Source organism: Camelus dromedarius, chromosome X (assembly GCF_036321535.1).
Source record: "Camelus dromedarius isolate mCamDro1 chromosome X, mCamDro1.pat, whole genome shotgun sequence".
In the NCBI taxonomy this organism is placed as follows: Eukaryota; Metazoa; Chordata; class Mammalia; order Artiodactyla; family Camelidae; genus Camelus; species Camelus dromedarius.
In genome coordinates this window covers 101,598,858-101,622,706 of record NC_087472.1, presented here as the reverse complement: position 1 = coordinate 101,622,706, position 23,849 = coordinate 101,598,858, and the positions used below count along the sequence as shown (strand labels likewise).

At 38.7% G+C, this 23,849-nt stretch overlaps 1 protein-coding gene and 1 non-coding gene across 3 annotated transcripts in view; both read left to right on the top strand.

Annotated features, from left to right (window-relative positions):
• Nucleotides 1-23,849, top strand: part of NHS (NHS actin remodeling regulator) — a 334,787-nt gene that overhangs the window by 291,595 nt on the left and 19,343 nt on the right. The window lies entirely within an intron of this gene.
• On the top strand, nt 5,914-5,988 carry TRNAV-CAC (transfer RNA valine (anticodon CAC)). The gene has a single exon. It is a non-coding gene; the product is annotated as a tRNA-Val (tRNA).

Genomic DNA, 23,849 nt, shown 5'->3' with positions numbered 1-23,849 from the left:
TGAATGAAAAAAAGATGCAGCCTAGGATCCTTTATCCAGCAAGGCTATCCTTTAGGATAGAAGGAGAAATAAAGAGTTTCACAGACAAAAAAAAAAAAGCTGCAGGAGTTTAGCAACACTAAACCCATGCTAAAAGAAATATTGAAAGGGCTATTCTAAATAGAAAAGCAGCAGGATGCTACAGAAATGAGAAACTCACAACTGGAAAGGTGATAACTCATGAATTACAAATAAAGTAAACATGAAATTATAAAAGAAGACATACAAATCACTGAGAGTGGGAGAGGGAGGCAGGGAAATATAGAATATTATTTTCTTTCTTTTTTAAATTTTTTTAACAGTAGGATGGGTTTGAGATCATGTTACTATCAGTTTAATAAAAACAGTTATAGTAATGGGTTGATAGATTTACAAAAAAGGGTAACCACAAGCCAAAAATTTACAAAGGAGTCACAAAAATTAAATAAAATCCATGATAATACAAAGGAAAATTACCAAACCACAAAAGGAAGAAGAAAGGAACAAAAAGGATATACCAATTCAACTGCAAAGATAAGTTCAAAATGGCAATAAACACACATCTATCATTAATTACTGTAAATGTTAATGGACTAAATGCTCCAGTCAAAAGACACAGAGTGGCAGACTGGATAATAAAGCAAGAACCTTCAATAGGCTGCATACAAGAGACCCACTTTAGGGAGAAGGACACATATAGATTGAGAGTGAAAGGATGGAAAAGGATATTCCATGCAAATGGAAAAGCCAAAAAAGCAGGTGTTGCAGTACTGATTTCAGACAAAATAGACTTTAAAACAAAGGCCATAAAGAAAGATAAAGAAGGACATTTTATAATGATTAAAGGATTGATACAAGATGAGGATATTACACTCGTTAATATATATGCACCCAATATAGGAGCACCTAAGTACATACAAGAATTACTAACAGAGATAAAGGGGGATATTGATGGGAATACAATCATAGTTGGAGACTTTTAACACTGCATTAACATCACTAGACAGATCTTCCAGACAGAAAATAAACAAGGCAACAGAGAAATTAAATACTACAATAGAAAAACTAGATTTGGTGGATATTTTCAGAGCATTACACCCCCCAAAAATAGGATATACATTCTTTTCAAGTGCAGATGGAACATTTTCCAGGATCGATCATGTACTTGGGCACAAAAGAAACCTCAACAATTTTAAGAAGATAGAAATTATCTCAAGCATCTTTACTGACCACAATGCCATGAAACTGGAAATCAACAACAGAGAAACAAAGGAGAAAAAAAGGAAAGCATGGAGATTAAACAATATGTTATTGAAAAAACAATGGATCAATGAGGAAATCAAAGCTGAAATTAAAAAGTACCTTGAGACAAATGATAATGAAAGCACAACCACTCAAAACCTATGGGACACAGCAAAGGCAGTGCTAAGAGGGAAGTTTATAGCGATACAGGCCTTCCTCAAAAAAGAAGAACAATCTCAAATAAACAATTTAACCCACCACCTGAATGAATTAGAAAAAGAAGAACAAAAAGCCCCAAAAAGCAGCAGAAGGAAGGAAATAATAAAAGATCAGAGGGGAATTAAATACAATAGAGATTAACAAGACCATAGAAAAAATCAACCAAACCAAAAGCTGGTTTTTTGAAAAAGTAAATAAAATCGACAAACCTCTGGCCAAACTCACAAAGAAGAAAAAAGAGAGAGCACAAATTAGCAAAATAAGAAAGGAAAATGGAGAAATTACAACAAACAAAATAGAAATACAGAATATCATACGAGAATATTATGAAAAACTATATGGAACCAAACTGGATAACCTAGAGGAGAGGGACAAGTTTCTGGAAACATACTGTCCACCAAAACTGAATCAAGAAGAATCTGAACACTTGAACAATCCGATCACTAGAAAGGAAATAGAAATAGCAATTAAAAACCTCCCTACAAATAAAAGTCCAGGACCGGACGGCTTCACCGGGGAATTCTACCAAACATACAAAGAAGAACTCATACCGGTTTTCTCAAACTCTTCCAGACGATTGAAAAGGAGGGAATACTCCCAAACTCATTCTATGAAGCCACCATCACCCTGATACCAAAACCAGGCAAAGACACTACAAAAAAAGAGAATTATAGGCCAATATCACTGATGAACATAGACGCCAAAATCCTCACCAAAATTTTAGCAAATAGAATCCAACAACACATAAAAAAGATTATACATCATGACCAAGTGGGGTTCATCCCAGGGACACAAGGCTGGTTCAACATACGCAAATCAATCAATGTAATACATCACATCAACAAGAGAAAGGACAAAAACCACATGATCATCTCAATCGATGCAGAAAAAGCATTTGATAAAATTCAACACCCATTTATGATAAAAACTCTCGCCAAAGTAGGTATAGAGGGAACATATCTCAACATAATAAAAGCTATATATGACAAACCTACAGCCAGCATAGTACTCAACGGTGAAAAACTCAAAAGCTTCCCACTAAAATCTGGGACAAGACAAGGATGCCCACTATCACCACTCCTATTCAACATAGTCCTGGAAGCCCTAGCCACAGCAGTCAGGCAAGAGAAAGAAATAAAAGGGATCCAAATTGGAAAAGAAGAGGTAAAAGTGTCATTATATGCTGATGACATGTTACTATATATAGAAAACCCTAAAAGGTCCACACAAAAGCTACTAGAGCTGATTGAAGAATTCAGCAAGGTAGCAGGTTACAAAATTAACGTTCAAAAATCAGTTGCATTTCTTTACACTAACGATAAATCAACAGAAAAAGAAAGTAAAGAAACAATCCCCTTTAAAATAGCACCCAAAGTAATAAAATGTCTGGGAATAAATCTAACCAAGGAGGTGAAAGAATTATACACAGAAAACTATAAACCATTGATGAAGGAAATTAAAGAAGACTTTAAAAAATGGAAAGATATTCCATGCTCTTGGATTGGAAGAATCAATATTGTTAAAATGGTCACACTGCCCAAGGCAATCTACAGATTTAATGCAATCCCTATCCAATTACCCAGGACATATTTCACAGAACTAGAACAAATCATAATAAAATTTATATGGAACCATCAAAGACCTAGAATTGCCAAAGCATTACTGAAGAGAAAGAAAGAGGCTGGAGGAATAACTCTCCCAGACTTCAGACAATACTATAGAGCTACAGTCATCAAGACAGCATGGTATTGGTACCAAAACAGACATATAGACCAATGGAACAGAACAGAGAGTCCAGAAATGAACCCACAAACTTTTGGTCAACTCATCTTCGACAAAGGAGGCAAGAATATACAATGGAATAAAGACAGTCTCTTCAGCAAATGGTGTTGGGAAAACTGGACAGCAGCATGTAAAACAATGAAGCTAGAACACTCCCTTACACCATATACAAAAATCAACTCAAAATGGATTAAAGACTTAAACGTAAGACAAGATACAATAAACCTCCTAGAGGAAAACAGGCAAAACATTATCTGACATACATCTCAAACATTTTCTCCTAGAAGAAATAAAAGCAAGAATAAACAAATGGGACCTAATGAAACTTACAAGCTTCTGCACAGCAAAGGAAATCAGAAGTAAAACAAGAAGAAAACCTAGGGAATGGGAGAAAATTTTTGCAAGTAAAACCGACAAAGGCTTGATCTCCAGAATATATAAGCAGCTCATATGACTCAATAAGAAAAAAATAAACAACCCAATCCAAAAATGGGCAGAAGACCTAAACAAGCAATTCTCCAAGGAAGACATACAAATGATCAAAAAGCACATGAAAAAATGCTCAATATCACTAATTATCAGAGAAATGCAAATCAAAACTACAATGAGGTATCACCTCACACCAGTCAGAATGGCCGTCATTCAAAAATCCACAAATGACAAATGCTGGAGAGGCTGTGGAGAAAGAGGAACCCTCCTACACTGCTGGTGGGAATGCAGTTTGGTGCAGCCACTATGGAAAACAGTGTGGAGATTCCTCAAAAGACTAGGAATAGACTTACCATATGACCCAGGAATCCCACTCCTGGGCTTGTATCCAGAAGGAAATCTACTTCAGGATGACACCTGCACCCCAATGTTCATAGCAGCACTATTTACAATAGTCAAAACATGGAAACAGCCTAAATGTCCATCAACAGGTGACTGGATAAAGAAGTGGTGGTATATTTATACAATGGAATACTACTCAGCCATAAAAACCGACAACATAATGCCATTTGCAGCAACATGGATGCTCCTGGAGAATATCATTCTAAGTGAAGTAAGCCAGAAAGAGAAAGAAAAATACCATATGAGATCGCTCATATGTGGAATCTAAAAAACAAAAACAAAAACAAACAAACAAAAACAAAGCGTAAATAAAGGACAGAAATAGACTCACAGACAGAGAATACAGACTTGTGGTTACCGGGGGGTGGAGGGTGGGAAGGGATAGCCTGGGATTTCAAAATTGTAGAATAGATAAACAAGATTACACTGTATAGCACAGGGAAATATACACAAAATGTTATGATAACTCACAGAGAAAAAAATGTGACAATGAGTGTGTATATGTCCATGAATGACTGAAAAATTGTGCTGAACACTGGAAAAAAAAAAGAAAAAAAGAAAATACAAAGAACAACCAAACAGAGATGAGGAATGCAATAACCGAAATGAAAAATACACTGGAAGGAATCAATAGTAAACTAATAGATACAGAGGAAAGGATCAGTGAGCTGGAAATCAGTGCCACTGAACAGAAAAAAAAAAAAAAGAATGAAAAGAAATGAGGACAATTAAAGAGACCTCTGGGACAGTATCAAGTGCACTAATATCTGTATTACAGGGTTCCCAGAAGGAGAAGAGAGAGAAAGAGCCTGAGAAAATACTTAAAAGGTATAATAGCTTAAAACTTTTCTAATCTAGAAAAGGAAACATTCACCAAAGTCCAGGAAGTGCAGAGAGTCCCATATGGGATGAACCCAAAGAGGAACACGCCAAGACACACTGTAATTAAAATGACAAAAATTAAAGATAAGGAGAGAATACTAAAAGCAGCAAAGGAAAACCAACAAATAACATAAAATGGAATTCCCATAAGGTTATCAGCTGATTTTTCAGCAGAAGCTCGAAGGCCAGAAGGGAGTGTCACGAAATAGTCAAAGTGATAAAAGGGAAAAATCTACAAATAAGAATACTCTATTCAGCAAGGCTCTCCTTCATATTTGATGGAGGGATCAAAAGCTTTATAGACAAGCAACAGCTAAAAGAATTCAACATCACTCAACCAGCTTTACAACAAATGTTAAAGGAAATTCTCTAGGCAAAAAAAGAAAATGCCACAACTAGAAACAAAATTACAAAATGGAAAAGCTCACCAGTAAAGGCAAGCATACAGTAGAGGTAGGAAATCATCCCCACACAAAGCTAGTAGGGAGGTTAAAAAACAAAAGTAGTAAAATCATCCATATCCACAATAAGCAGTTAAAAGCTACACAAAACAATTAGATGTAAAATATGATATCAAAAATAATAACTGTGAGGGAAGGTGCGTACAAATGCAGGGTTTTAAAAATGCATTTGAAATTAAGAGATCAGCAACTGAAAACAATCGTGTGTGTGTGTGTGTGTGTGTGTGTGTGTGTGTGTGTAAAATATAGACTGCTGCTATACAAAAACCTCATGGTAACTACAAACCAAAAATCTATCATAGGGGGAGGGTATAGCTCAGTGTTGGAGTAAGCTGCTTAGCACGCATGAGGTCCTGGGTTCAATCCCCAGTACCTCGATTAAAAATAAATAAATAAGCCTAATTACCTATCCCCCAAGAGTTAAAAAGAAAGAAAGAAAGAAAACCTAAGGGGAAAAGTACAGAGCCAAAAATGGGGGGAGGGTATAGCTCAATGGTAGAGCATGTGCCTCACATGCATGAGGTCCTGGGTTCAATCCCCAATACTTCCCTCAAAAAGTATAAATAAATAAATAAACCTAATTACCTCCTCCAACCAAAAAAAAAATTTAAAAAAACCCCAAAAATCTATCATATATACACACACACACACACACACACACACACACAAAAAGGAATCCAAATGTAACAGTAAAGATAGTCATCAAATCACAAGAGAATAAAGGAAGAAGGGGGAAAAAGATCTATAAAAATAAATCCAAAACAAATAACAAAATGGCAATAAGAACATACATGTTGATATTACCTTAAATATAAATGGTCTAAATGCTCCAACCCAAAGACATAGAGTGGCTGAATGGATACAGAAACAAGACCCATATATATTTTGTATATACTGCCTAACAGACTCACTTCAGATCTAGAGACACATACAGACTGAAAGTGAGGGAATGGAAAAGGGTATCCCATGTAAATAGCAGTTTGCAGGCAATATGCTAAACCAGAATAGCAATACTTCTATCAGACTAAATAGACTATATTTTTTTTTATGGAGGTACTGGGGATTGAACCCAAGGCCTTGTACATGCTAAGCATGCATTCTACCACTGAGCCATTGCCCACCCTCCCAGACAACACAGACTTTAAAACAGACCAGATGGACTTAATTGACATATATAGAGCAGATCATCCCGAAAGCAGCACAGTACACATTCTTTTCAAGTGCACATGGAACACTCTCCAGGGTAGATCACATACTAGGCCACAAAGCAAGACTCAGTAACTTCAAGAAAGTTGAAATCATATCCATCTTTTCTGACCACAATGCTGTAAGACTAGAAATCACCTACAAGAAAAAAACTGCAAAAAAAACCACCCCAAAAACCCACAAAAATGTGGAGACTAAAGAATAAGCTACCAAACAATGGATCATTGAAGAAATCAAAAAATACTTAGAGACAAATTAAAATGAAAACACAATGATCCAGAACCTATGGGATGCAACAAAAGCAGTTCTAAGAGGGAAGTTTATAACAATACAAGCTTATCCCAGGAAATAAGAAAAACTTCAAATAAACAACCTAACCTTACACCTAAAGGAACTAGAGAGAGAACAAACAAAATCTATTAAGTTAGTAGAAGGAAAAAAATCATAAAGATCAGAGTACAAATAAATGAAATAGAGACTAAAACAATAGAAAAGATCAATGAAATTTAAAGCTGGTTCTTTGAAAAGATAGACAAAATTGATAAACCTTTAACTTGACTCATCAAGAAAAAAAGGGAGTCAAAATCAATAAAATAAGAAATGAAAAAGGAGAAATTACCACTGACATTGCAGAAATACAAAGGATCATAAGAGACTATGAACAACTATATGCCAATAAAATGGAAACCTAGAAGAAATGGACAAATTCTTAGAAAGGTACAATGTCCTAAGACTGAACCGGGAAGAAAGAGAAAATACATACAGACCAATTACCAGTAATGAAATTGAATCAGTAATTTTAAAACTCCCAACAAACAGAAGTCCAGGACCAGATGACTTCACAGGTGAATTCTACCAGACATTAAGAGAAAAGTTAACACCTATCCTTCTCAAACTATTCCAAAAAATTACAGAGGAAGGAACACTTGCAGACTCATTCTGTGAGGCCAGCATCACCCTGATACCAAAACCAGACACAGATATCACAAAATAAGAAAATTACAAGCCAGTATCACTGATGAACATAGATGCAAAAATCCTCAACAAAATACCAGCAAACTGAATCCAGTGATACACTGAAAGAATCATAAACCACGATCAAGTGACATTTATCCCAGGAATGCAAGGATTTTTCAATATTTGCATATCAATCAATGTGATACACCACATTAACAAATTGAAGAATTAAAAACCACATGATAATCTCAAGAGATGCAACAAAAAAGCTTTTGATAAAGTTCAACATCCATTCATGATTAAAAAAAAAAACCTCTCCAGAAAGTGGGCAGAGAGGGAACATATACCACAACATAATAAAAGCCATAAGGCACAAACCTACAGCTAACATCATACTCAGTGGTGAAAAGCTGAAAGCACTTTCTCTAAGATTAGGAACAAGACAAAGATGCCCATTCTCATCACTTTTATTCAACATAGTTTTGGAAGTCCTAGGCACAGCTATCAGAGAAGAAAAAGAAATAAAAGTAATCCAAATTGGGAAAGAAGTAGTAAAACTCACTGTTTTCAGATGACATGATAATGCACATAGAAAATCCTAAAGATGCCACCAGAAAACTACTAGAGTTCATCAATGAATTTGGTAAAGTTGTAGGATACAAAATTAAAATATAGAAATCTGTCACATTTCTATACACTATCAATGAAGTACCAGAAAGAGAAATTAAGATAATAATCCCATTTACCATCGCATCAAAAAGAATAAAATACCTAGGAACAAACCTACCTAAGGAGGTAAAAGACCTGTATTCAGAAAACTATAAGGCACTGATGGAAGAAATTGAAGATGACACAGATGGAAAGATATACTGTGTTCTTGGATTAGAAGAATCAATATTGTTAAAATGAATATATTATCCAAGGCAATTTGCAGAGTCAGTGGACTCTCTGTCAAACTACCAATGGCATTTTTCACAGAACTACAACAAAAATTGCTAAATTTGTACAGAAACACAAAAGGCCCCAAATGGTAAAAAATAATCTTGAGAAAGAAAAACAGAGCTGGCAGAATCACACTCTCTGACTTTAGACTATACTACAAAGCTACAGTAATCAAAATAGTTTGGTATTGGCACAAAAACAGACACATAGATCAATGGAACAGAATAGAGACCAGAAACAAACCCACACACTTATGGTCAATTAATCTATGACAAAGGAATCAAGACTATGCAATGAAGAAAAGACAGTCTTTTCAACAATCTGTGCTTGGGAAACTAGACAGCTCTATGTAAAACAATGAAATTATAACTTTCTCTAATACTGTATACAAAAATAAACTCAAAATGGATTAAAGACCTAAATGTAAGACCAGATACTATAAAACTCCTAGAGGAAAACATAGGCAGAACACTCTTTGATGTGAACTGCAGCAATTTTTTTTTTTGGATCCATCTCCTAAAGCTAACAAAAGCAAAAATAAACAAATGGGACCCAATTAAACTTAACAGCTTTTGTACAGCAAAGGAAACCATCAACAAAAATTAAAAGACGACCTACTGTATTGGAGAAGATATTTGCAAACAATATGACCAATAACGGGGTTAATATCCAACATATATAAACAACTGATACAACTCAACATCAAAAAAACAAACAACCCAATTAAAATAGGAGCAGAAAAACTGAATAGACATTTTTCCAAAGAGGAAATGCAGATGGCCAAAAGGCACAAGAACATCAACATTGCTAATTATTAGAGAAATGCAAATCAAAAGCGTAATGACGTTATCACCTCCCACCGATCAGAATGGCTATCATCAAAAAGTCTACAAGTAACAAATGCTGGAGAGGGTGTGAAGAAAACTCCTACATTGTTAGTGGGAATGTAAATTGGTGCAGCCACTGTGGAAAACAGTGTGGAGGTTTCTCAAAAAACTAAAAATAGAACCACCATATGACCCAGCAGTTCCACTCCTGGGTATATATAAAAAACAAACAAACAAACAAAAACCCCCCAAAACAAAAAAATACACACTAATTTGAAAAGATACGTGTACCCGTATGTTCATAGCAGCATTATTTCCACTTTCCAAGATATGGAAACAACCTGTGTCCATCAACAGATGACTGGATAAAGAAGATGTGGTGTGTATATGTATGTGTATGTATATGTATATGTGTGTGTGTGTGTGTGTGTGTGTGTGTATAATGGAATACTACTCAGTCAAAGAAAAGAACAAAAATTTGCCATTTGCAGCAACATGGCTGGATTTGGAGGGCATTTTGCTAGGTGAAAGAAGTCAGACAGAGAAAGACAAATACTATATGATATCACTTATGCGGCATCTAAAAAATACAACAAACTAGTGAATAAAACAAACAAACAAAAAGAAGTAGACTCAGAGATATAGAGAACAAACCAGTGGTTACCAGTGGGGAGAAGGAAGAGCAAGGGCCAATACCAGGGCAGGGGGAACAAAAGGTTATTATAGGATTATATGAAATTATGTGTGTGAAACTTGAAAATTGTAAAGCATTATAGAATTTAAAGAATCTTTCATGCAATTTTTTTTAAGTTTATTATATTAAGAAAAAAAAAAAGAATAGCCAGGAAAACACTGAAAAGAAACTTATAAGGAGGATTAGCCCTACCAGATATAAAATATATTTAAAGTCTTTATAATTACAACAGAGTGGTACTGGCACAGATATCCCAGTAGAATAGAATACAAAGTCCAGAAATGCACACAAGTATATATGAAAACATCTGATAAAGGTGGTATCTCTAAACACTGAGGCCAAAGATAGAGGTTGTTCCTTTTTAATGATGCTGGAACAACTGAGTGGCCATTTATTTGAAGAAAAAAAAATTTTATGGGAGTTACTCAACCTCGACAATACTGACACTTTGAGTTGGATCATTCTTTGCTGTGGGGACAGTCCTGTGCACTGTGGGATGTTTAGCAGCCTCCCTGGCCTCTACGCACTAGATGCCAGGAGCACTGGTCCACCTAGTTTTGACAACCCGAAATGTCTCCAGACACTGCCAAATATCCCCTCAGCAGACAAAATTGCCCCTGGTTGAGAACCATTTAATTCGATCCATACTTCACACCATACACAAGATTAAACTCCAAAAGGATCAGGGACCTAAACATAAAAATGCAACTATACAAGTACTAGGGTGAAAATAGGGGGGAATTATTCTTTGACCTCAGTCTAGGAAAAGGCTCTCTGACTCAAAATATAGAGATAATAAAAGAGAAGACAGATTAATTTGAACAGTAATTATTTTTGCATGCTCAAACACCTTAAACAAAGTCAAAAGACAAAAAAAAAAAGTGGGAGAAAATATGTATGACACATACCACAGAAAAAAAAAAGACCAATATCACTAGTAGATAAATAGCTCTGAAAATTGACAGACAAGGAAAAGAGCAAAAACCTGGCTGAAAAATGGAGGGGAAAGCCTTGAACAGACAATCCAGAAAATAACATTACAATGTTTCTTAAAGGTAAAAAACTGTTCATTCTCATAATTAGAGGAATGCAAAAAAACACAGATACCATTTATCACCTGTTAGGTTGGCAAAAATTAAACAATATGACAACATATTCTATTGGTGAAATGGGGGGAGGGGACAGGCACTCATACACACGTCTGATGGAAAATCAAAACTTTTGTACAACCTATCTGGAAGGGAATTCAGCAATATCTAACAAAACTACATATGCACTTTTTGCCCTAGCAAGACCACTAAACATTCATCTCCAATACTACAGAAAGGTTATTCATCACAGTATTGTTTACAATTATGAGATATTGGAAATAACCAAGATGCCTATACACACAAGGATGTGTGTAAGAGGTATTTATCCATTAGTAATATTAGCCCCTTTTCTGTAGTATATATACCTTTAATGATGGAATAAACTACAGGACAGCCAGATAGTGGAGTACTATGCTGCTGTAAAAAATGAGGAAGATGTCGATGAGCTAATAAGGAGTGACTGCCAGGACATACTCTTAAGTGACAAAGGCAAAGCCCCAAGGAGTGTCTAGAGTATGCTACCCTTCTTGTTACAAAGGGTATATGAGAAAATATGCAGGTATCCACTTATTTGTCTAAAAGAGTCAATTCTGCTATAGCGCAACATAGCCATCCTTAAAAATCTCCACGTCATGCAAAATTGCACAATAGAAACCAGTTTATGAAGAATACAGGGCACAACACTCAAAAAGCTTGCCTTTCTCTCTCTCTCTCTCTCCCTCTCTCTCTCTCTCTCTCTCCCTCCCTCTCTCTCTCTCTCACACACACACACACACACACACAGATAGGAACCTAATAAAAAACAGTAGCACAGTTTTACACACATGAAATGGGTAAGAGATACATACTACAATAAATGTGTCACTTTACCTAGAAAAGGCCCTGAGGTTTGCTTGTGGAGTGGGTGTCAGGAGAAGGGATGGGTCAGAAGGAAGGCTATAACACCAGGGGCAGACGGTGTGGCTGCTAACACGTGAGGCGAACCAAGGGGCTCAGGGATGTCTGAGGTCTGTGCAGTGCGTGTGTTACTACACGGCTCGGGGCAGCTGGCTGCCGTTCCTGCATTCACTGAGTTTCTTATGCATTAAAGTGTATGTAAGCAAACGTAAAATTCACACTAAGCTCAAATAGTCCTCTAAGATATCAATCATGTTGGCACAAATTCACTTTTCCAAAACAAGAGTTAAAGCAAAACTGACTTGACAGGCAGGATAAACCAGAACAGTAAGACCGGTTTACCAACAGGGGTGGGTGGGAATAGGTTAGAAAGAAGGGGGGATGGGAAGACGGTGGTAAGGGCGAGGGAGAATGACACTTCTGAGTATATTTTGGCGGTGGCTCGAACTCTCAGAACCCAGGTAAGGTTTCACATACCCCCATAAGTAAATAATTAACATCAACCAGAACATAAGGAGAACCCCAAATGCAAAACAAACAATAATAAATAAACCTAATTGTATTACAAATGAGAATCCTAACCACACTGAAGAAGGTGGGGAAGAAAATAGCTAACTTAAGTAACTTCAGAAAGAAGTATTTTTATTTTGTTCTGTTTTGTTTTAACCACAAATATTTATTGATGGATTGATGAATACAATCTAAAATAGAACAATAAGGCACAACCATGGACTAAAACCATTTGCTATACCACCCAAAGGGGGAAAAGCCATAAAGTCAGGGACTTTATTCAGGTCAGAGAGCCTCTGAGGTACTGAATATTCCGATATCAGAAATTTCTCTCCTTTTATAGAATTCCTGTACTACCTCACTTGACCATAAAGCCAGAATGACACTCCATATGGATTTCCTCATTCACTTCTACATGAGCCACTCCCCTGTTCCCCACTCCTTTCCCTTCCCTTTGCAGTGTGTTCTCTGGCCATCCCCTTCCTGAAGAATTGTGGGCACATCTTCCTCCCCATGCAAGGTAGCGAGCAAGCACGCAGCTCCGTCAGAGAAACTCCGCCACAGGTAGATAGATGGATGAACAGACTTAGATGTTGTGATGGCAACAGCCTGATTCAGTGAGGTCTAAACTAAGCTGACTCTGGCAGAGAAGCAGCTCTGGCTCACCAGAAGGCCTATAACGCTACCTCAACTGGTGCCACCACTACTAGACCCCACGTTTCTAAAAGATGAGCACTGGAGGTAGGAAGGCAATGTAACCAGGCAGCTAATGTGGCAATACAGTCGCTGCTCTGACCTCTCCTGGGAGCTGACTACTGTGGCTGCTTCTTCCTGACAGAATCATTTGCCAAGTGCAAAAACCTTCAGAATACTAAGGATGATCTTGAACTCTCTTGGACAGCATAAGTTAGGCATCTCTGTAACTCTAACTCCATAACTCTTTCTCCTTGGAAACGTGACGTGAAAAACATCCCAGAGCACACAACACTGAGGTGGTAGCCATGCTGCAGAGGTGAGAACACAGGAGGCTTTCAGGGTGCCCAGCCTGTGTGTCCAAAAAGCCATGAGAACGTCCCCAGGCATGTTGTCCGAGCAGGTATTCTGATGGTGACAATGCCCCAAAGTTGAGCAGATCTGCAGGCCTATGGTTACTTTCTGAAGAACCAACATCTCCAAACAGCCACCCTTTGATGACAGAGCAGAGGGTGACAGACCAATAGAGGGTCACATTCTTCTGAGAGAAGTACTGGTTCTCAAAAAGCTCCTGGGGAGACAACATCCCAGATGCTCATTTATGAGCACAGGTAAATAAAAGCTGCCAGACCACAGAACCACCTTGTCAAGTTAGATGTATATTGAACAGGGTGCCAGATAGAAAAGAGGGGACTCTGAGGCATAATAAAAAGCAGGCAGACTGGAAGATCCAGTGAATGGTGTAGGCTGGGTGACCGAGAAATGGGAGGCAAAGGCCATATGGGCCGAGCAGGAGCAGGCAGAAGCCTGGCGGGAGGGAAAGCCACGCGGCTACAGCCTGCATCAGTCAGAGCACATGCTTGGCTGGTTCTTGGCATGAGTCCCTCTCTCACTTTCTCAGACTGGATGGATGTGTGGCATTCAGTAGCAGAACCAGGGGAGATGATATTTGTAAATGGGGAAGTGGTGAATGGATACTGGAGAGAAATGGCCTGGGTGTGCCGTTCTGTAAGGCCGGCGGACACTAAAGGCAGGTGTGTTCTGACACAGCACACATAGAGCTGTCAGGCAGCAGCAGTATCCTGGGGTAGGGCTGGCAGACAGGAGCACTCTCATGTCCCAGTTCTTAGACACTAGAGAGCAGCGGATGATCCATCTCAGCCTTTTAGTCAAGAAACTGTATGTTCATTTTCCCCTCTACGTCCACCTTCTCCAAAGCCTTAAATTCTTCGAAAGCTATGGCACCATCCTCATCCAGATCAGCCTCCTGGATCAGTATAAATTCATGCATATATTCTCTCTCTCATACACACACACATATATGCAGATGGGTAGGCACAAAATAAATATGTGTACGTGTACGAGTATACAAACGTATTTCCCAGCTCTGTCATCTGAGAATGCCTTAAAAGCAATGGCACTCTGGTAACAATGAGCCCATCTAGTGCTCAGATCTCATTTCTAAATACCATTCTCTAGTAAAAGAAACCACGGCTCCTTTCCAGGGCTGGGCTAGGGGAAATAGAAGATAAGCCTGGAATACCATCAAGAGGCCAAAAAGCAAGAAAGTACAAAAAAAAATTAATAGAGGCATGAGAAAAGGACACAGAAGCCAACGTGAAGGAGCTCCCAATGGCCAAATCTGGGACAATAAAATAAATAATGATAGTAATAGATTATAAAAACAGTATAAAATAAATATCCATGAGTCTATACTGATATAAGTAATTTGGGATAAGTAAATAAATACGTGGGGGTGGAGTAGCTCTTCCTTATAGAAGAGTTCTAATTAATAAATGCAGAAATAATGATGGAAATTTTAAAAAATCACCATTAGCCAAATATGACAGTAACAATTTTTATAGGTAGTAATCATCAATAGATGCTAAAATTTGTTGGGTGAAATTATGTTGAGAAACAGGATATTTGCAGTCTCAGAGTTTCTCCCCACAAGATACTAGTTGCTTACAAAGAGAAAATAGTAACTTTAGCTGCAGAAACCTGGCAAACACAATCTTAATCAAGTGATCAAAGTTAACATCACCAGTAATGGGCATACCTATATATGGACCTCCGGATGTGATACATTGAGATGACCCTTCTGTGGGATTCTTGCCAAGAATGTGTAACCTCAATCTAATCATGAGACAACATCAAACACTTTCCAACTTGAAGGACATTCTAGAAAATAATTGGCCAGTACTCTTCAAAAGTATCAAGATCATGATAGGCAAAGATTGAGGGAGACTAAGGAGATTTGACAACTGAACACAATGAGATCCTGGATTGAATCATGGACCAGAAAAGGACATTAGTGGGAAACCTGACAAAATCTAAATAAGATTAATAGATAAGCTAATGCTATATATCAATGTTAATTTCCTGGTTTCAATAACTATACTATGGTTACGCAAGATGTTAACACTAGGAAAAGCTAGATAAGGAGTATATGGAAACTCTCTCTACAAATTTTTGCAACTTCTCTGTAAGAATAAAAATAAAAATATTTGAAAACAAAGTTTAAAATATGTGCATATGTATATATATATAAAAATACATGTATAGTCTTAGCCATGGCTATTTCACAGTTGGGGCTTACATCCCAATGCCTATGATAGATATATGGCATCAGGAGAAGGTAAGTTCAGCCAGGAAAGGCTTAGTTCAGAATTTCTTTAAATAACAGAATTTAGAAGACCACAGAGAATCTAATCTCAGATGATTAGAAGTTTCCATGGCACATGACACTTCGGCCCCTACTGTACCATCGTGGTATAGTTCCCATTTCAGAGTGTGGAGTTAGTTTGTCGTAGCAGTTTCCCCTGATCCCCTGCTGAATGGAATGTCCAGCTCATCTGTCCTCATCAGTTAGGCCCCTTGGTCCAGGCTCAGATCGGCAAATACTTGGGCTATTCACCTGTTCTTCCCCTGTGCAAGCCTAAGGCAGGCATTCCCAATAGACCACAGCATTTTTCTCACGTAGCCCACAGAGCCCTACTGATCAGAGTCAGCACTTGCACTGAAACATCTATTGCTTCATTCAGCCTATGGGGACTCTTGAAATCTAAGTCCTTGCTTAGATTCTGATGTCCAGATCGACAGGCATGGAAGTCATCCTTCCTCAAATGTGGTAAGAGGCTCCAGCAGTCTACCAAGTGTCCCTCATCAGTGATCTGGGGATAGGAAGGATGTCTAATGGTCTCTGTGGTACTGGATAAAGATACTCGACACAAGATGGAGCCTGATGGCGAATGTTGATCAGGTTCCAGAGAAATACTGAGGCCTAAATCCTTATCACCAAGGTTGATCGTTAACTTATTCCAATTGTGTTCATGGTAATATTCTTTGTCAGACTTGATAAAATGAACCAAGAAAGACTATCAGAGATGGTTTGTCATTTCATAGCCTGATAGTTTTCTAACTTACCACACTGGCATCCAGGGATTTTACAATAAAAATCTGTCAAACCATACTTTTCTTCTTACTAAGGGGGTGCCTTTGAAGGTCAGGGGTCATTCCAACAGCCTTATTGGGAAGTAAATCACTCAAACTAGGACCCAGACCTCCTTGGTCATAGTCCAGAGCTATAAACAAGGACCATGTTTACTCTTCCATTTTCTATCAAGAAGAAAAAAAAAATAGGTCTTATCAGAAGGCAGGTTCTGAGAACAACTAAACTAGCTTACAGAAGAGTTAGAAGGCTGAGAATGGAGTTCTGAGCCAGAGAGAAGATGAAAGACTAGAGATGGCAGGAAGGGGATGTCAACAGCATCTACCTGCTCCGGGATACAAACCTTCCTTCTCATTGCCTCACTCTCCCATCCCCTGCTCCGTCTTCTCTTACCCAGGTTCTTCCCTCCTTCCCATTCTTCGTGGGTCCACATTAGAGATTTCCAATATTCTGCTGGTTTATACGAGTTGGGACTAAGAAATGCTGACCAAGCCTCTCCTTTGCTATAAAAGAGTTACACATACCACAGTGTCCCAGACAGGTCTCGTTTTGCTTTTATGAAATACCTTAATGGTTTTGCAAGCTCTCTGAGAAATATTTTGTTGTTTTATGACCTGTCTTAAAGTGGTTCTGTCCATCCAAATTAAGTCTTTCTTGCTTCAGCTTAGGTATTTCCCCTTATCTCATCTGTTTGCTCCTTTAAACCAGTTAAGAAAAATTCTAACTTTGGTATGAGAATCTTTGACATACAAATTCTTTCCTAATCCTAAACCTGTAATTCCTCCATTTTGCCTAAAGAAATAATTTAAAATCCTTAGTCCAACTCTCCAGCCTCTGTACAATCTGGTCCTAACTTACCTTTGCAGATGGATTTCCCACAAATCCTTTGCACAGATCCTAAACCTCAGCCAAACCAAACTCCATGTGTGTCTCTAGAAAATATCCTGCACTCGCAAAACATCATCTCCACTTAGAATGCCCTCTCCCCTATTCCTTGATTTTGAAAAAAATTAACCGAGCACCTAGAGGAATACAAAAATGAATGAGACATAATCTCCGCCATCTAGAGTACATGATTACTAAAAGAAATTATATGCTACTGAATCTAAGGTATTAATACCTAACTGGTGTGGGGTGTTAGATTGGGGTCGGGTGTAGGAATTAAAACTTCCTGGTAAAGGTAGCATTTAAGACCTTGAAGGATGGGGTAGTAAAAATCTGAAAAGGATCACAGGCTAAGGAAACCATGAAAACAAGCACACAGAGGCAGGAGAAAGTGGAGTGCATATACATGAAGCCGAATAGTCTGGTTTGCTTGCAGTGCTTCTTCAGTAGACCAGATCTTGAAGGATCTTGAATGTCAGACTAAAAAGTCGAAATTTATTCCACAGGCGTAGGAAATTACTGAAGGGTTTTGAGCACAGAAATAACATGATCAGAAAGAGTGGTGCCTTATGAAGATACGAGGCCCTGTGTGTATAGGATTAATTTCCTCCATTTCTAGAGGTTCCTGCATGGTATGCTACGGAGAGAAAAGCCTGACAGCAGTTTCAGACGTAAGATTGCAGGAGTGGTGATGCCTAGCGCACTCTCCATTTAACTCACATGTCTGGCCTTTGCAGCAGGAAGACAGATCTGGGGGACTGGCTGTATGTAGCTTGTGACTTTGTAGCTGCTGTTCCAATATGGTATTTTTCTTGGAACAAATCAGCACAACACCTAGTGTGTGGAATGATACAGCTATTGACCTCAGCAGATACTTTTTTCCTTTATACCCACTTTCAAGGGTCATCAGAAGCAGTTTGCTTTTGAGACTACATCAGCTCTCCTGCTCTCTGCCATAAGCTGCAGAGATCGTTATCATCTTGACATCCTACAGGACATCACACTTATTCGTATTTTCCTCACTGGACTGAGGAACCGGAAGTAGCAAGCACTTCAGATGCCTCAGACACAAGCAAGTCAGGGGCAAAAGCCGGGTACCACCTACTTTTATCAATCAAGGTCCAGTAAGGAGAATAGTAACCACAGCAGTTATTTTAATAGAGAGGATTCAATATGGGGAAGGTATTGTAAGACTGACATGGAAAATGGGAAACTAGGTGACACGGAGCTAGTGAGTGCAGCAAGCAGCTGACATTCCTAGGACAGAACCTAAGAGGGAGCAGCTGGCGAGGAAGAAATGTTGTGTGCAGAGTCCAGGCAATAACAGAGTAGGGAAGAAATCTATTTGGAGCTGACAGACAACAGCTTAATAGCCAGCACAATAGCTAATGAAAACATTAGCCAGTGAGTCTGGTTTATATTAAATATTGTGAGAAATAAAATTCTCTGTTGCAGATTTTAGTTTTGGAATTCTTTCTTCTCCAAACATCATCCTGGCTGTGGAAGAGCCAATAAAGTTACCTGTCTGTACACATCATTACAGAATATTCTCAGGTTGACATTCTCTTGCATACCTGAGACATTTCATTGTTCAAAGTGTAAGCAGACAATGGAATAGTACTGACAATAAAAAGGAAAGAATTACTGATACACACAACAACTTGGATCTCAAAGGAGTTATGCTGAGTGAAAGAAGCCAGTCTCAAAAGGTACAACTGCATCTGGCATTTTCAAAAAGACAAGACCACAGCAGTGGAGACCAGATGAGTGGTTGCCAGGGGCTAGGAGTCGGGGGAGATGGTGATGATACAGGGATAGCACACGGGACTTTTTTGGGACAATGGAAACGCTCTGAATCCTGATTGTGGTAGGGTGACATGAGTCTCTGCATGTGTTAACGTTCATGGAGCTATTATATACCCCCTCTTCCCCGAAAAAGAGTCAATTAAAAAAAGGAAAAAAAGACAGGAAAAGTAAAGAAGGAATGTGCATGGCTTATGTACAGGAAGGTTTTGCCTTTTTTTATTTTTAAAAAATCTGCTGTGCTGAGGTCAAGTATGACCCAACCAAATGACATTCTGGAAAAGGCAGAGCTGCAGAAACAATAAAAAGATCGTGGTTTCCAGGGGTTTGGGGGGGGGGGGGAGGGAGGAATGAATAGATGGGGCACAAGGGATTTTTTAGGGCAATGAAATTATTCTGTATGATACTATAGTGGTGGCTACTTCTCATTATGCATTTGTCAAAGCCCATAGAATATACAACATTGAGAGTGAGCCCTAATGTAAACTATGGACTTTGGTTGATAATAATGTGTCCATGTTGGTTCATCAACTGTACCAAATATGCCACACTGATGAGGGATGTTGACAACAGGGGAGTATATATGTGTGGGTGGTAAGGGCTATGTGGGAACTCTGTATTTTCTGCTTAATTCTGTTGTGAACCTGAAACTGCTCTAAAAGAATAAAGTCTATTTAAAATATATACATATATATATGAATTATATAAAACACATCATTACTAGAAAAAAAAATCTGCTGTGCTGAGGTCCAGTATGACCTTACCAAGCTTTTGCCACATCTGGCCTGAGTTACAAGGGAGAAGTGTCACTTGCCTGGGACCAAACGTGCAACAGCTCTTCACTTATCGTGCGCCTCTGAGCCCCCAGCTGAGGGAAGGCCCGGAGGGTGAGGAGGAACCTCCCATGCGGGTCTGGGCTGTTCTGGGACGCACGCTGCCAGCTCCTGGGATTTGGGTGAAGGTATCTGTGCTGGCTACAGCAGTTCAAAGCCTCCTTCTTCCCTGCACTTCAAAGCCCAGCCTGCTTCTTCCCTGCCCCTGTCTTTTATGTGATGCTAGCAACCTTTGAGGACTGACGCTGAGTGGCCCTTGGCAATGACCCCTCTACTTGGCAAGGCTGGCCATAGGGGATAAATAAGATGCTCACTGGTAGCAAGCAACATCACAGGGATCATGGTCCAGTGAGCCTTGTTCTGTGCTCTTCTTGACAGTCCAGAGCAACTCCTGCGAATAGACAACGGAGTGGCGGTGGAAGTGTTCTCCCTCCCGGCTTCCCTGGGGCCTTCTTTTCCATTCACGTGTAGATGACTTTCCACGCATGCTTCAAAATATAATTCTGCTATGCTCTGCACATTTAAATTGCTTCATTAATAGAATGCCATTAAACAAAGTGTTGCTGAACTTGGAAATACATAAAATCATTCTGCATTTTATCACCCTAAGAATTTTTGTTCAGTTGCAGCTGAGATCAAAAGGACGGAAATTCTCCATGGCTCCACACTTTTTCAGAAAGCCTCTCTTAGGGTGAAAACTGCACCATTGCCATTGCTGTCCAAGCTCTGCTCACTAGGGGCTGATCTCATACACAAAACGTCCATCAATCTATCAACAGGATTTAAAAGTGAATGAGCAGGGTACTCCTTTGTGTCTGGCTTCTATCGCTCCATATGGTTTTTCTGAGGTCGATGTTGCATGTATCAGTAGCATGTTCTTGTTTATTACTGTGTACTATTCCATGGTATGAATACAGTAGTCCACAACTTGTTTATCCATTCTGCTCTTGGTGGATATTTGAGTTTCTAGTTATAGGTTTGTTTTTTTTTTTTGGCAGGGGGAAGGCTTTTATGAATAAAGCTGCTATAAATATTTTTGTAAAAGGTTTTTTGTGGACATACTTATGTTTCTTATCTCCAAATACCTAAGAGAGAATTAAAGCAGACATATGTTCTACAAGTAATAAATGCTGGAGAGTGTGGAAAAAAGGGAACCCTCCTACACACTGTTGGTAGGATGTAAACTGGTGCAGCCATTATGGAAAACAGTATGGAGTTTCCTTAAAAAACTAAAAATAGAGTTGGCATATGATTCAACAATCCCACTCCTGGGCATATATCTGGAGGAAACTCTAATTCAAAAAGATAACATGCACCTCAATGTTCATAGCAGCACTCTTTACATAAGCAAGACATGGAAGCAACCTAAATGTCTACTGACAGATGAACGGATAAAGAAAATGTGGTGTATATATGTGTGTGTGTACACACACATACATAGATATCCCACTGTGTGCAGTAACATGGATGGACCTAGAGATTATCATAGTAAGTGAAGTAAGTGAGGCAGAGAAAGACAAATATCATGTGATGACACTTACATGTGTAATCTAAAATATGACACAAATGAACTTATTTACAAAACAGAAGCAGACTCACAAAGAAAACAGACTCAGGGTTACCAAAGGGGAAAACAGTGAGGGTGGGATAAATTAGGAGTATGGGATTAGCAGATATACACCACTAAATATGAAATAGATAAACAACAAGGATTTACTGCATACCACAGGACTATAGTCAGTATCTTGTAATAACCTAAAATTGAAAAGAATCTAAAAAAGAATATATGTGTATATATATAACTGAATCACTTTGCTGTATACCTGAAACTAATACAATATTGTAAATCAACTATACTTATATTAAAAAAAGTTTTAAAATTAATTTTAAGAAAAAGTAGACATATGTTTATCAGACACTGCCAATCTCTGAAGTGGCTACACCACTGAATATTCTCCCCCCAGCAATTTATGAGAGTTCTAGTTGCTTTACATCTTTGCCAACACCTGGTATTATTACTCTCTTTAATTTCAGCCCCTCTCATATACAGTAGTATATCACTGTGGTTTTCATGTGGATTTTCCTGATGAGAAATGATGTTGAGTGCCTTTACATATGCATATTGGCCTTTTGTATATTTTCTTTTGCAAAGTGCTTCTCAGGAATATTGAGGAAGCGGTGGTGGCAATATCTGTCAGGGAAGAGAAATGAAGGTATGATTTGGAAAACCAGACATACCAATAATGATAAGGCCATTTTTCCCAGTCCTGAATGTTCAGGCATTTTAGTGTTTTAAACAGGTATCAATGCATGAAGTGGTTAAAAGAGGAAGATCTCAGTGGGCACCTGTTTCCAAATATCTAGGCTGCAACCACTGTCCAGAATTCTGCTGCAGAGACTTACTCCTTTGGGTGTATCACCAGGAGTTCACAGCACATTGACGTGAGGCATCCGTGGCTGGGAGTGTGGTGTGAAGGGCTGGGGCACTTGGGGTGCTGACTTCAGGCCCTCTGTGGAAATATGAAGGCCTTGGCTGCCGGGGAGAGTGCAGTGACAAAGGAGAAACCAGGAAAGGGAAGAAAGGCTTCGGACAGGGAAAGCCTAGCATGTATCCTGAACTCTGACCTCACCATTTTGTTTTCCCACGGCTGTTCACTTTGGTAAAGGTTGTAGGGGAGAAGAGAGGAAAGGGAGAAGCACAAGTATGAGTTTAAAACGATGCTATTAAACATGTCCGGAAGGTAGGAGCGCAGTGCCAGCCAGCAGGAGACTGGGACAGTCTCAGGGAGTAACAGTGCACTGTAATTGCAGCAGCAAGAGTGATGTGTGAAGAAGGTATTGCCAAACTCCTTTAAGCCTTCCACAAAGCTCAAAGCACTTCATATTTATGTACAACATGTACACACGCTCCAGTAAAGAAAAACTGAGGCAGACAAGTTCCCCTCAATCTCAGATAGGCCATAATATGTGCAGAAATGCAAGGACTTGGTCTAAGGACAAACGGGCCCCAGGACAGAATGGGAGTAAGATCTCAGATCACCTCACTAGGTACCCAGCATGGCTCGCAATGGACATCTTCGCTGTAAGGTTTTATTCCTGTATTCAAATGTGCCACAACATCTACTCTCTAGTAAACATTTCTCATGTTTAAGACAGCATGACAGTAATAAATCAGCTCTGAAAGTGGACTGCTGTGAATGCCATGCGGTATCGGTTAGATCATAAACCAGAGCCAATTTTTCAAAACATTTCCTGCTGGAATACCCACAACATTTTAACAGATGTCTTTTGGAAAGTTTTGAAGCAAAATAAGCCCCCGTCAGCATATAAAAGAAAGCCGAAAAGCAAGTAAACTGTGGAGGGATTATTTGTTTTTCTTTGGGCAGTAAGAGAAAGATTGGAGAAAGTTTGAGATCTTTGGACAAATACTTGTACATAGCCACAAAAGTGGAGACATGAACTTTTCTCACATACACATCACAAGAAAAATTGGCATTTGGAAAATATTCTTTCATTATTCACCAAAGAAATTTCTTTGCTTCTGAGTATAATGTCTGTTATTTCTTATTCTGAACACTCGTTCTAACTCCAGCTTTTGTTGAAGCAGTTCCATAGGAAGTTAGGG